This window comes from Ovis aries, chromosome 1, assembly GCF_016772045.2.
Source record: "Ovis aries strain OAR_USU_Benz2616 breed Rambouillet chromosome 1, ARS-UI_Ramb_v3.0, whole genome shotgun sequence".
Lineage (NCBI taxonomy): Eukaryota > Metazoa > Chordata > Mammalia > Artiodactyla > Bovidae > Ovis > Ovis aries.
In genome coordinates, this window is record NC_056054.1 from 266,252,727 (window position 1) to 266,265,752 (window position 13,026).

The following is a 13,026-nucleotide window of genomic DNA, read 5'->3' on the forward strand; positions in this document are numbered from 1 at the left end:
AAAGTATTGGAGCTTCAGATTCAGCCTCAGTCCTTCCAATGATTATTCAGGATTGATTTCCTTTAGGATTGACTGATTTGATCTTCCTGCAGTCCAAGGGACCCTCAAGAGTCTTCTCCAACACCACAGTTCAAAAGCATTAATTCTGCGATGCTCAGCCTTGTTTATGGTTCAACTCTCGCATGCATACATGACTACTGGAAAAACCTTAGCTTTGACTATATGGACCAATGTCTGTGCTTTTTAATACAATGTCTAGGTTTGTCGTATCTTTTGTTCCAAAGAACAAGCGTCTTTTAATTTCATCAATATAATTCACCCTATTAACAGACCAAAACCAAAAAACTGTATCATCTCAGTACCTGCAGTAAAAGTATTTGATACAATGTAATACTACTCCAGGGGCTTCCCTGGTGGCTCAGACAGTAAAAACTCTACCTGCAATGGGAGAGACCCGGGTTCAATCTGTGGATCAGGAAGATCCCCTGGAAAAGGGAATGGCAACCCGCTCCAGTATTCTTGCCTGGGAGATCCCTTGCACAGAAGAGCCTGGTGAGCTACACAGTTCATGGAGTTGCGAACAGTCAGACATGACTAAATAACTAACACACACAGCATCCACTCCAGGTAAAAGCTTTCAGAAAACTAGGAATAGAAGGAGGCTTCCAGTGAATGGCAGCAGTGATAGGTTCACAGCTGATGCTGTCAAGGTGGAAACAGTGAGTCATTCCCCTGCAGCTGAGAGTAAGGCAAGGACACATGTTCTCACCTCTTCTATTACATATTTTCCAGGAGGTTCTATCAAGTTCAATAGGAGATAATAGACATTGAAATTGGAAGGAAAGATTTAAAACTGTCTTTATTCTCAGTCAACATGTTTGTCTATGTAGAATATCCTATAGCATCAAAAGGAGGCTGCAAGAATAACTGGGTTTAGCAAGGCTACTGTATACAAGATACAAAAAAATCAAGTGTATTTCTCTATACTATCAACAAATAATTAGAAATGGGAAAACAGTACATCTAATAGCAAAACATTGCTGAATGGAATTATTGAAGACAGATCAATGGAGAACTATACATTGCACAAAGACTCAGTGTTGTTAAGATACTAAGTCTCCTCAGACTGGCCTGTGAGTTCAGTGGACTCCCAAGGAGAATTCCAAAAAAACCCCCCCAAAACAAGGGGTTTTTTGATAGAAATGTGACAACTAACACTACTTGGTTCCATGATTTATTTTTAAAATACTGTAATGAAGACAGTGTGATGTTGGTGTTAAGAGAGACAAATCGACCAGTGGGTCAGAAACAGACTTGCACATAGATGGGCAGTTAGTTTTCAACAACAGTGCCAAGGCAGTTTAATGGAAAGGGCTAGTTTTGTCAAAAAATGGTGCTGCAACACCATTACACATTCAGATGCAAAAAAAAAAAAAAAGGAAAAAAAGACCGTTCATCCACATCTCCCATCATGTATAAAAATTAATTTGAATCAGATCAGAAAGCTAAAATTTTATACACCAAGAACAAAATGATGTTTTTTTTGTGACCTTGCATTAGGCAAAGTTTATTTAGTTAATACATTAAAAGCATTATCCATCAAAGAAACAAGTTTATAAATTGGACCTCAATAAATTAAAAAAATTAAAATTTTCTACTTTCCAAAAGACAGTATTAAGAAAATGACAAGACAAACCACACACTGAGAGAAAATATTTGCAAATCGAATTTATCTGGAATGTATAACTGACTCTTAAAATGCAATACTAAGGAAACAAACAACATAATTAAAAATGACCAAAAGATTTAACCATCCACCTCACCAAAGAAAATGTGTGGATGGCAAATACGTACATGAATAGAAGTTAAATATCACTAGTCATTAGCTAAATGCAAAATTAAATTCACAGTGAGATATTCCTTGGTGTGACCCATCTGCCAAGCACTGGCAAAGATGGAGACCATCCCATACTGCTTGTGAGAATGTAAAATGGTATCTTTGCTTTGGAATCATTTTGGCAGTTAAGCCAAAAAGCTAGTTAAATATACACCCCACCAGTCATTCCACTATCAGGTGTTACCCAGTCTTAATGAAAGCATATATTCATACAAAGCTTTGAGCAAGAATTATTTTGGGGGGCTCCAAAATCACTGCAGATGGTGGATTGCAGCCATGGAATTAAAAGATGCTTACTCCTTGGAAGGAAAGTTATGACCAACCTAGACAGAATATTAAAAAGCAGAGACATTACTTTGTCAACAAAGGTCCGTCTAGTCAAGGCTATGGTTTTTCCAGTAGTTATGTATGGATGTGAGAGTTGGACTATAAAGAAAGCTGAGCACAGAAGAGTTGATGCTTTTGAACCGTGGTGTTGGGGAAGACTCTTGAGAGTCCCTTGGACTGCAAGGAGATCCAACCAGTCCATCCTAAAGGAGATCAGTCCTGGGTGTTCATTGAAAGGACTGATGTTGAAGCTGAAACTCCAATACTGTGGCCACCTGATGTGAAGAGCTGACTCATTTGAAAAGACCCTGATGCTGGGAAAGATTGAGGGCAGGAGGAGAAGGGGACAACAGAGGATGAGATGGTCGGATGGCATCACCGACTCAATGGACATGGGTTTGGGTAGACTCTGGGAGTTGGTGATGGACAGGGAGGCCTGGCTGCAGTTAACTGGCTGCAGTTAATGCGGTCGCAAAGAGTCGGACACGACTGAGCGACTGAACTGAACTGAACTTGAGCAAGAATGCTTGCAGAAATTTGTTTTTTAATAAACTGAAATACTGGAACATCTCAAATGTCTATCCATAAATGAATGACCACACAAATTGTGGTGTATGGTCACACAATGACATTGGGGAATCTCAATTAAGCTGAGTAAAAGTAGTCGGACCAGAAGTGTGCATCCAGTATGCTTTTATTTATATAAACTTTTAGAGAAGGTGAGTTCTGTAGTGTCAGAGAGCAAGTCAGAGGTTGCTTGGGACATGATGGTTGTTGCAAAGCAGAGAGGAAGGGATTGCAGATGGCCGCAGAGAACACCAGTATGTGCCTGTTCCTTATCCTGACTGGTGATGACTTCATGGATGTACACATGCGATGGAACTTTTCAGTGTGTACACAATATATGCACATCTGAGTATATGTCCATTATATCTCAAAGCTGACTGACTGACTGATTTTTTTTGCCAAGAAGAAAGCAGGACCCTTTTTCTGGAGCAAGATAACATTGTCTAGAGCCCAAATTATTTTCAACCACAATGTTCAATATTAAGTGAAACGTTAAAAGTGGACCAGTGAGCAAAAAACAAGATCTGAGAACTAAAACCACAGAGGACTTATATAATTGCTCTACCAGACAAAAACTTTAAAACAATGAAGATTATTAATTCAAAAAAAAGAATATATTAAAAATAGAAAATTTCCAGTGAAATCATAATCTATGATTTCAAAATCCTATGAATTAAAAAAATAAAGGATATGAAATGAATAATTTCACTGGATGTCTGTAACAGAACACTGGACTCGGGCTTCGTGAAGTGGGCACTGGTTCAGTGAAGTGTTGAAGCACAAGAGAAAAGAGACTAGAATAATACAATGTGAGAGACCTGTGGGATGGAGTCAGAAGATCTCATGTGTGTAATGAGTAGCCCAGGAAGAGGGGAGATTTCAGAAAGGCCATGGAGTTTTCTAAAGCATTGGATGATATGCTCAATTCTGAAACAGCTGACCCTGAAATGAATAAATAAAGAAGCAAGCAAACAAGCAAACAAAAGTAATTTTTCATGTATGGGCATCATTGCTGGACTCCTAAAAACTACAGCAAAGAAAACCTTCAGAGCAACCAGAATTAAAGATGGCCCATTGCTCTCAGGGGGCTTCCCTGGTGGCTCAGATGGTAAAGAATCTGCTTGCATGCAGGAGACCCAGGTTCAATCCCTGGGTCGGGAAGATCCCCTGGAGAAGGGTATGGCAACCCACTCCAGAATTCTTACCTGGAGAATCCCATGGACAGAGGAGCCTTGTGGCCTAGACATGACTGAGTGACTAACACACACACACACACACACACGCACACACACACACACACACACACACAACACACATTGCTCTCAGAGCTGTATCTAGCGTGTCTCGTGGCTGGTGCATGCACACACCACTCTGGGTGTGTGTCCTGAGTGGAATCGTCATATCCTGGCTTATACACTCATTCTACTTTGCTGGCTTAGGCCCCAAAGTCTGTACTCGTAGCAGTAAAATGCAGACCCTACCACAATATGACGTTTCAAGCAATCACCTCTTCCCACTGCTTCTCAAAACTACACCAGATTTTAGAGAGCAGCATCCTTTCCCCCCTCTCTACAATGAATTTTTTACCTCCAAAATTAAGTAAATAAACCATTAGGAGTGGTGTTACAGCACTATGGCTCCAAAAAAGGGACATTCACCAATTCCTTGATGTAACCATTTCCACCAGAAAAATCCTTCAAGCTAGGCTCCAACGATATGTGAACTGAGAACTACCAGATGTACAAGCTGGATTTAGAAGAGACAGAGGACCCAGAGATCAAATTGCCAACATCTGTTGGCAAAAAAGCAAGGGAATTCCAAAAAATAATCTGCTTCTGTTTCATTTAAAATCTACTTCTATTTCATATTAAAGCCTTTGATTTTGTAGATTACAACAAATTGGAAAATTCTTAAATAGATGAGACTACCAGACTACCTTATCTGTCTCCTGAGAAACCTGTATGCAGATCAAGAAGCAGCAGTTAGAACCAGACATAGAACAATGGATTGGTTCAAAACTGGGAGAGGAGTACGTCAAGGCTGTATATTGTCACCTTGCTTATTTAACTTATATGCAGAGTACATCACGCCAAATGCCAGGCTGGATGAAACATAAGCTGGAATCAAGATTGCTGGGAGGGGAAATATCACCAAAACTTCAGATGTGCAGATAATACCACTCTAGAGCCAGAAAGCGAAGAACTAAACAGCCTCTTAATGAAAGTAAAAGAGGAGAGTGAAAAAAGCTGGCTTAAAACTCAGCATTCAAAAAACTAAGATCATGGCATCTGGTCCCATCATTTCATGACAAATAGAAGGGGAAAAAGTAAAAACAGTGACAGGTTTTATTTTCTTGGGCTCCAGAATCACTGTGGACAGTGACTGCAGCCACAAAATTAAAAGATGCTTGCTTCTTGGAAGAAAAGCTGTGACAAACCTAGACAGCATATTGAAAAGCAGAGACATCACTTTACCAACAAAGGTCTATATAGTCAAAGCTATGATTTTTCCAGTAGTTCCGTATGAATGTGAGAGTTGGACCATAAAGAAGGCCGTGCGCTGGAAAACTGATACTTTGGAATTGTGAATCTGGAGAAGAGTCTTAAGAGTCCCTTTACAGTAAGGAGATCAACCCAGTCAATCCTAAAGGGAATCAACCCTGAATATTCATTGGAAGGACTGGTGCTGGAACTGACACTCCAATACTTTGGCTACCTGATGCAAAAAGCCAACTCATTGGGAAAGACCTTGATGCTGAGAAATATTGACGGCAGGAAAAGAAGGTGGTGACAGAGGACGAGATGGTTGGATGGCATCACTGACTTGATGGACATAAGTTTGAGCAAGCTCCAGGAGACGGTGAAGGACAAGGAAGCCTGGCATGCTGCAGTCCATGGGGTTGTAGAGTCAGACACGACTGACGGACTGAACAACAGAAGACATGGCAGGAGTGTCCTCGTGCACGTGTCTAGATGAGTAGCAGCACCCTGTGTGTGTCCATTCTGTGAGAGGATGTAGACAGACCTCCCCAGCTCATGGTTCTGGGTCTGGTTCTGTGTGTCTGGGTTTTCCCCAGCCTGGGACCCATCCTTAGATCCTAATGTGCTTGGCTGTGCTGGAACTCTACTTGTAAATGCACTCAGAGTGCAAAACAACTGTGACCCTCAGAAATGTTTGTAAGTCGGTGAAGAAAACAGTGCAGAAATGATGATGTGCCTCCCAAAGGGTACCCCCAGGGACTGTCCTGCAACAGGGTTCCCTGGGAAGCCCCGCCTCCCCAGCTCAGACCATCAGTCTTGCTTACATCCCATTCGTGCAAGTGCGCAATCTGCTTATTTACTTCTCATCTGCTTATTACTTTTATAAATTTGTTTTCACTGTTAATTTAAATACTTTTCTACCTGTAAAAATGGTTTGGTTATCTTTGGTGGGGATTGAATGCATCATAATTTTTATAATTAGTGGATACATGGTTTTTTCCTATTTAGTAGAGGGATTTTTCAGAAGAAAATAGTAGCCTAAGTGACTGGTGTTTAGGAGTCCCAGTGCACCTCGCCCTCTCCAGCACCTGGCAGGGTGTTGCCAGACTATCATATTAAGGCAGAGGGCTTCCCTGGTGGCTCAGAGGTTAAAGCGTCTGCCTCCAATGCGGGAGACCTGGGTTCAATCCCTGGGTCGGGAAGATCCCCTGGAGAAGGAAATGGCAATCCACTCCAGTATTCTTGCCTGGAGAACCCCATGGATGGAGAAGCCTAGTAGGATACAGTCCACAGGGTCGCAAAGAGTCGGACACGACTGAGCGACTTCACCTTCACCTTCACCTTCAGTGGGTGTGTGAAGTGAAAGTGAAACACATTCAGCTGTGGCTGACTCTTTGCGACCCCATGCTCCATAGGCTATACAGTCTGTGGAATTCTCCAGGCCAGAATACTGGAGTGGGTTGCCTTTCCCTTCTCCAGGGGAATTTTCCCAACCTAGGGATCGAACCCAGGTATCCCACATTGCAGGAGGATCGTTTACCAACTGAGCCATCAGGGAAGCCCAAGAGTACTGGAGTGTGTTGCCTTTCCCTTCCCTCGGGGAATCTTCCCAACCCAGGGGTCGAACCCAGGTCTCCTGCACTGCAGGTGGATTCTTTACCAGCTGAGCCACCAGGGAGGTCCATGTATTTGCATCTATTTCTAGTTTTAGTTTGCACACCTTTGACCAATATGAGACTGAGCACGTTTTCTTGTGCTTATACGGGCTTCCCTCATAGCTCAGTTGGTTAAGAATCTGCCTGCAGTGCAGCAGACCCAGTTTCGATCCCTGGTCAGGGAAGATCCCCTGGAGAAAGAAATGGCAACTCACTCCAGTATTCTTCCTTGGAAAATCTCATGGACGCAGGAGTCTGGTGGGCGGCAGTCCATGGGGTCGCAGAGTCGGGCACGACTGAGCGACTAACACTTACTTACTTACTTACTTATTGGTCATTTAGACCTCTTCCTTTATGAAGTATTTCTCAGTTCCTACCCATTTTGCTATTTATGTTTGTATCATGTATAAGGGAGAGCAATTAGGCTAGCCCTGGATGTTTCCATGGCAATTTTCACCAGAGAAAGTATACAAAATCTTTAGGGAAGAGAATTTTCTCAATAATCCATTTTCAGACATGTGAGGTCCTGGGGAGAAGTGATGTGTATGCACCCTCACTGGCAGGGCTCCTTGAAAATGGAGCCAGACTCCAGGCAGTGCAGTGGAGTCAGGGAGAAGGGCCACAGACAGGCTGGTGGGGACCCAGGAGCAGGGTTCCAGGAATGAGGGGCTGTCGAGGTCGGGGATCTGGTATTGCAGACCTTGTTCATTAGGTGGCAGCAGCAGTGTCCACAGCAGTGACGGGAGGGAGGTGGGAGCAGGGTGTGCAGAGGGGACAGGGGCGCCAGTCATGCATTTCATGCTCTTCGGGCCAACTAATCAGTGCACAGGGATTTAAGAGCATCATCCAGAGTTACTAGCAAAAGAGCCAAAAATAGCTCGATGAGGACTCACACTGGGCAGTGGGGGGTTGTAACTATGGTCACTCCTGACTCATCCTTGTGAGTCATCGCCTGTCCTGCTTAGTGGATGAGGCCCCACACACAGTACAGATACTTGGTAAATATGAGGAAGAGCTCAGCCTCATTCAAGATGTTTACAGCTTTCAAGTGTCAACAATTAAACTGTGGTAACAGTTTTCGTCCTTCACTTTGTCAAAGTTAAGAGTGAGAGTGAATTGCATTGGCAGTGGCTAGAGAAACAGCATTCAGGAATTTGATGGGGATGTAATTTGCAGAGACCCATCTGGAGATGATTTTGGCAGTATTTCACATCTCATGCCAAGGTACCTCTGATTGTACTGAGTCAAAAAGTTCTAAGATGCATTGATGGTAAAGAATCACATGCCAGGTGCATAATGGACACTAATGTTCCTTCCATGTGCATGGAACGTGATAGATGGATCCACCGGGCAGTGTTAAGAGTGACTGAGCTCAGAAATGCTACCAGAGAGTCTTATTTTCCATTGTTTAAATGTTTACTCTTTATATTTAAGTATCTATAGTTTTGAAGAGTTATGAAAACCGCCCACGACCATGAAAAGTTTTAATAGTTACATTAATAAAGGAATCTATATGCATTGCCAAGGTCATGTCAAATTCATGATGTTAATATTATTTAATAATTGAAACGTGAACCATGAAGTAAGTCAGCCATCACTGGGGAACGCAGCAAGTGGAGAGTATTCTGGCATCATTGTTGTCCCTAGGGAGACGGGGCACGGAACGCAGTCACTTGAAGTGCTGTGAAGGCCAGGAGCCCCACCCTTGCCCGTGCCCTCCGAGGGAGCATCCCGCCCCCGCCAAGAGAGTGCACACATCCCAGAGCGGCCAGCGCCCTTGCAGGGTCTCCGGCCAGGTCAGTGAGAATCTTCCGGTGGGCATTGCCAGCCCTGCAACCCTGACGACTGCTCTCTTCCGAGCCCGAGGCTCCTCTGTGAAGTGGTGATGATGACTGCTTCCTCACCCCGCCAGAGTGTGTGAGAGAACAGGCGTGAGAGCGCTGGAAGTAACAAGTGCTTAGAAATTGTTAGTGTCTCTTCCTTGTAAAGATTTTTTTGCATTTTCATAACCCAGCCTATATTTCTGGAACATTCTTCATTAGGTAGGATTAGAATAATGACTGGACCTTGCGGTTTCAGAGTGTTTTGGAAGCGTTCTCCTGCTGCTGGCATCCGCTGAGGAGCCTCAGGAGGGTAACCCCGTCCAGGGCAGGGCCCCCTCCTCCACACTTTACTCCATTAAGGGAACGCAGCGCTTGGCTGGGCCCAGAGCACCCGGACACCTCTTCAAGTGTGTTGCCAGCTTTTAAATGTATTTCTGTTATAACAATTGCTAACAGATGCAAAACAAATTTCACGTATAAAGGTGTTATGAGCCTCCACACGTGAGGATGACCGGGAACAAGCGGGGCTGAGCGGGATCTCGGGCGTGCCAAGCTCATCGAGTGACGTGACATTTTTCCCTTGCTTTTTGGTAGATGGACAGTGTCCTTGCCCACGGGGAAGCAGGCGGGCTGGCAGGACAGGCGTCCCCAGGCCGGGAGGAGGAGCCGCTCGCAGGTACTCTCATCTACCCCCGCTGGTGACCTGCTCGCCCGGCCCCCCCGTTCCAGCCAGTGACGCCTGTGACCCCCGCCTCCCCCCGGCCTGCTCTGCCACCTGTGCCCTGCCTGCGCCCAACCTCAGTGCCTGTCGGTTGACCCACCTCAGCCCAGATCTGACCTTCCCCTCCCATCCCAACGCCGGGCCTGGTCCTCACTTCTGGTTGACCCTTTGCTTGACCACTTCTCTCCAGGTTCTTAACTCTCAGTCATTCTGTGACTCCCAGTAACCCGGCTTGGCCACCAGGCATGTGGAGAGGCCCCTGTTGGGGGTGGGCTCCCACCTGCTGGTGCTCACAGCCTCTCGGATGTGCTTTTTGTGTGTCCGTTTCCTTCAACAGGGTGGTTTGTAGAGAACTGAGAAGGAACGCTGGTTCCTGCAGCGATGCGGTCGGGCTGCGTGCTGCTGCCCCTCCTGAGCCACACAGAATGGCCACTCTGTCACTGGCCTAGGAGCAGAGTGAAGGAGATGAGATGCTTCAGAATCGGAACTGATTTCAGGAACAATTTTAGATGAGGCTGGGAGGGTAGGGCTGCTGTCCCGGAGTCTGCAGAGTTGTTGGGCAGACAGCTCAGATCTACCGTCTGCACCCGGTCTGGCTCTGGGAGGGGTCGCATCCATCAGCAGACACACTGATGGGCTCTGTCCCCAGAGACAGCGTCAGCGGTAGATGCCGCCTAAGCAGTCCGGAGGTGACGCGCTCCATGCCTAGGGAAGGGGAGGGCGAGGGACAAGCAAGTGCGCGTGCTCCCCAGCAGGGCCCACCAGGGACCCACAGGAGTGTCGGGGTTGCCTCACTGAGGTGACATTTAAGAAAGGGTGAGGGGGCGAGTCATGGATGGGAAGGCAGAGGGAACAGCCAGTGCGAAGGTTGTAGGCAAGGAGGCTGGAGAGCAGCTGGAGGCCCGTGTGGCCGGAGTGGTGGGAAGGTGGGGCACTGGGGCCAGATAGCAGCTTCCACTTGGGGTGGGGTCCCAGGTAAACCTTTAGAGCCGAGCAGACTCCAGCCTTCCTGTGGGTGGGGAAGGAGAACTGGGCTTCACCCAGGTGGTCTGGACAGACACAGGTGGAAAGCGGGTGCACGTGCAGGAGAAGAGCAGGGAAGAGCCGGGCAGGAGAACAGGGGCTTTGATGACTGGCTGCAGTGGGCAGAGGGGGAGCAAGGGGGAGCCCAGGGGAGTGTTGTCGATGAGCGAAAACAGGACTGGTTCTGTGAGGGCGGCAGGTGGGCTGAGGGGCCACGCAGTCACGAAGCAGCCATGGATGTGCTGGACAGCAGGTCTGTCCCAGGAAGCTGAGGGGGCACCCGGGAGCCGAGAAGATGGGGAAGTCCTGTGAGATGCATGTGGTCCTCGTGAACTGCCTGCCAGTGGTCGCCCACTGGTGACACACAGGACAGGACGCCCTCATGTGGGCCAGCTTATGGTTGAACTTCTTCCGGCCTATGGACATGGTGCAGGGACATTCTGGGGGCCTTTCTGGGCCAGGGGAGGGCAGGGTGGGGGGCCCTAGGCTCCGTGCCATCTGTGGTGTGAGAAGAAGCGGCAACCTGGGGAGAGGCATGGCACTGTGGGGCTCTGAGCTGTGGCTCTTGCCAGGCGGGAGGAGGAAGCAAGTGAGGACAGAAGGAGCCGGGCACAGGCGCGCAGAGCCAGCCGAAGTGGCTGCTCCACAGGTGGGCCGGGAGGGGCCTTCCTGAAGGGAGGGCTGGGACAGCAGAGGTGGGCGGTGACCACGGTTGACTTTCTCTTCAAGTTGGTGGCAGTTGTAAATTGATCTCCATCAAAGTAGAATATAACTTAGAAATATTTAAAAAATACAACCGCCTTTTCCAGTTAGAGAACAGTACTTGGTTTCTATGGTAACTGCCAACCATTTAACTAGGGCAAGTGTTACGTGGTGACATGGGGTAATTACAGACAACAGGGAAATTGCAGGGTAAGACTTACATAAATACAGAGTGGCTGTGTGGTTAGCTTCTGCTGCTGAAGTGAGGCTGTGGCCGTTTCTGGCTGTCTGTCTGCTCCAGAGCCTGCCCTCGGGCTGGGCGGTCACCTTGGGGCAGGGCCCCTCTCTGTTCAGCCTGTTGCGTGTGAGTCCCACTGTCCTCCCTGCTCCACAGTGGGACCTCAGGCAGGTCGTCCCCAGGCCCACTTGACCTGTGCCTCTGTGAGGCCTTCGCCAGGTCAGGCTGGAGGCAGATGGAGGCCGTACATTGGCTCGAGGCTGTGGCCATTGACATTAATGTATCAACCAGAACTTAAGAAGGGTGTTTCTGGGCTTTTTTTTTTTTTAATCAACTGGCTATGAAACAACCCCTAAATAGGGTAAAAAGACAGAAAAGTCAGAGCACAAATCCATTTCTCACAGATTGGGACAGGATGGTCAGAACACTCATACCTACTGTTCCCCCTACCAGGATCCTCCAAAGACAGAGTTTAAGATTGCAGAGTCCATGCTGTCCCAGAAACAGGGGCCACAGAGTCAGAAGCTCAGACTTCAGGTTAATTACCAAGAGACAGAAGCAAATAACATTTGCGAATGAAAACATCACAGGAGATGTGTGGCGAGCCTACTGCAGGTAAGTATTCGAATTCAGACACTCGCAGAACCAGTATTCATGCAGGCGAGTCAGGTCTCTCAAAAGCAGACTGTGAGCAGAGCCGAGAACTGTCACCCACTTGAGAACCACAGAGCAGGGGAGAGAAGTACCAAGTGCAATGAAAGAACATGTTCCAGGGAGGACCTAATGGCATGAGGACAAGAGTGTTCATAAAAGAAACAGCTCCTTCAAAAGAGACAGGCAAAGATTTTGGAAAGAAAAGTTATGAAAATGAAAAACTCTTGATGGTTAAAATTGCAGAACAGACAGAAATGAAGAAGGAATTAGTGATTGGACAAATGAAACAAGGATGGTTCTAGAAAGCAGGCCTAAAGCACCCAGAGCTGTCCCAGATGCAGGTCTCAAGGACTGAGAGGTGGAGAGTGTAAGAGAAGAGGAGGAGCCCATGGGGAGTTTGAGAAGCTCGATGGTTGTCAGGAGTATTCTGAAAAGGAGAGTGGAGAAGATTGAAAGAAGGTGACGAACGCGTCTCGGAAGAGGCCTGTCAGGGCACAGAGCATATCAGGGATGAAATGTTGGGTGAGATGGGGTGGGCAGAGAAACCGTAAGGACTGGGAGGCAGTGGGATGGAAGTTTAGGATAGGACCGAAGAGAAACCCCAAAGTGGTCAGCAAGAGGAGCAAAGCTCTCACTATCAATTGACATAAAATTCTGTATACCACATGAGTATTTTAGAATTAATTGGATCAATATCTTCAAAGTACTTGGGGAGAAAAGATTCCAAACCTGGAATTTGAGACACAGCCATAATCCAGGTTGAAGGACAAAGGAAGGGTGCTGTCAGACAGTCAAGGACTCAGAGGTTTCCAGGCTCACCCTAAGACTGACAAAACGAGGGAGACAGCCATCCACAGAGAGGTGGCGTTTGGTCCCACTGACAATGGCGGGAAGGAATCCTGGGCAGTAGGCAGCTACTCTGAATAATCATCGACGCCT

At 46.8% G+C, this 13,026-nt stretch overlaps 1 protein-coding gene across 20 annotated transcripts in view; it reads left to right on the forward strand.

Moving 5' to 3' along the window:
- Positions 1-13,026, forward strand: part of PCBP3 (poly(rC) binding protein 3) — a 234,803-nt gene that overhangs the window by 128,370 nt on the left and 93,407 nt on the right. For 6 of the 20 annotated variants that reach the window (XM_060406306.1, XM_042237902.1, XM_042237917.1 and 3 more), the window contains one exon: positions 9,344-9,425. The exons of the other annotated variants lie outside the window; for them this stretch is intronic. The gene's annotated coding sequence lies outside the window, so the exon portion shown is untranslated. The remainder of the gene's footprint in view (positions 1-9,343; positions 9,426-13,026) is intronic. 20 annotated transcript variants of the gene reach the window in all.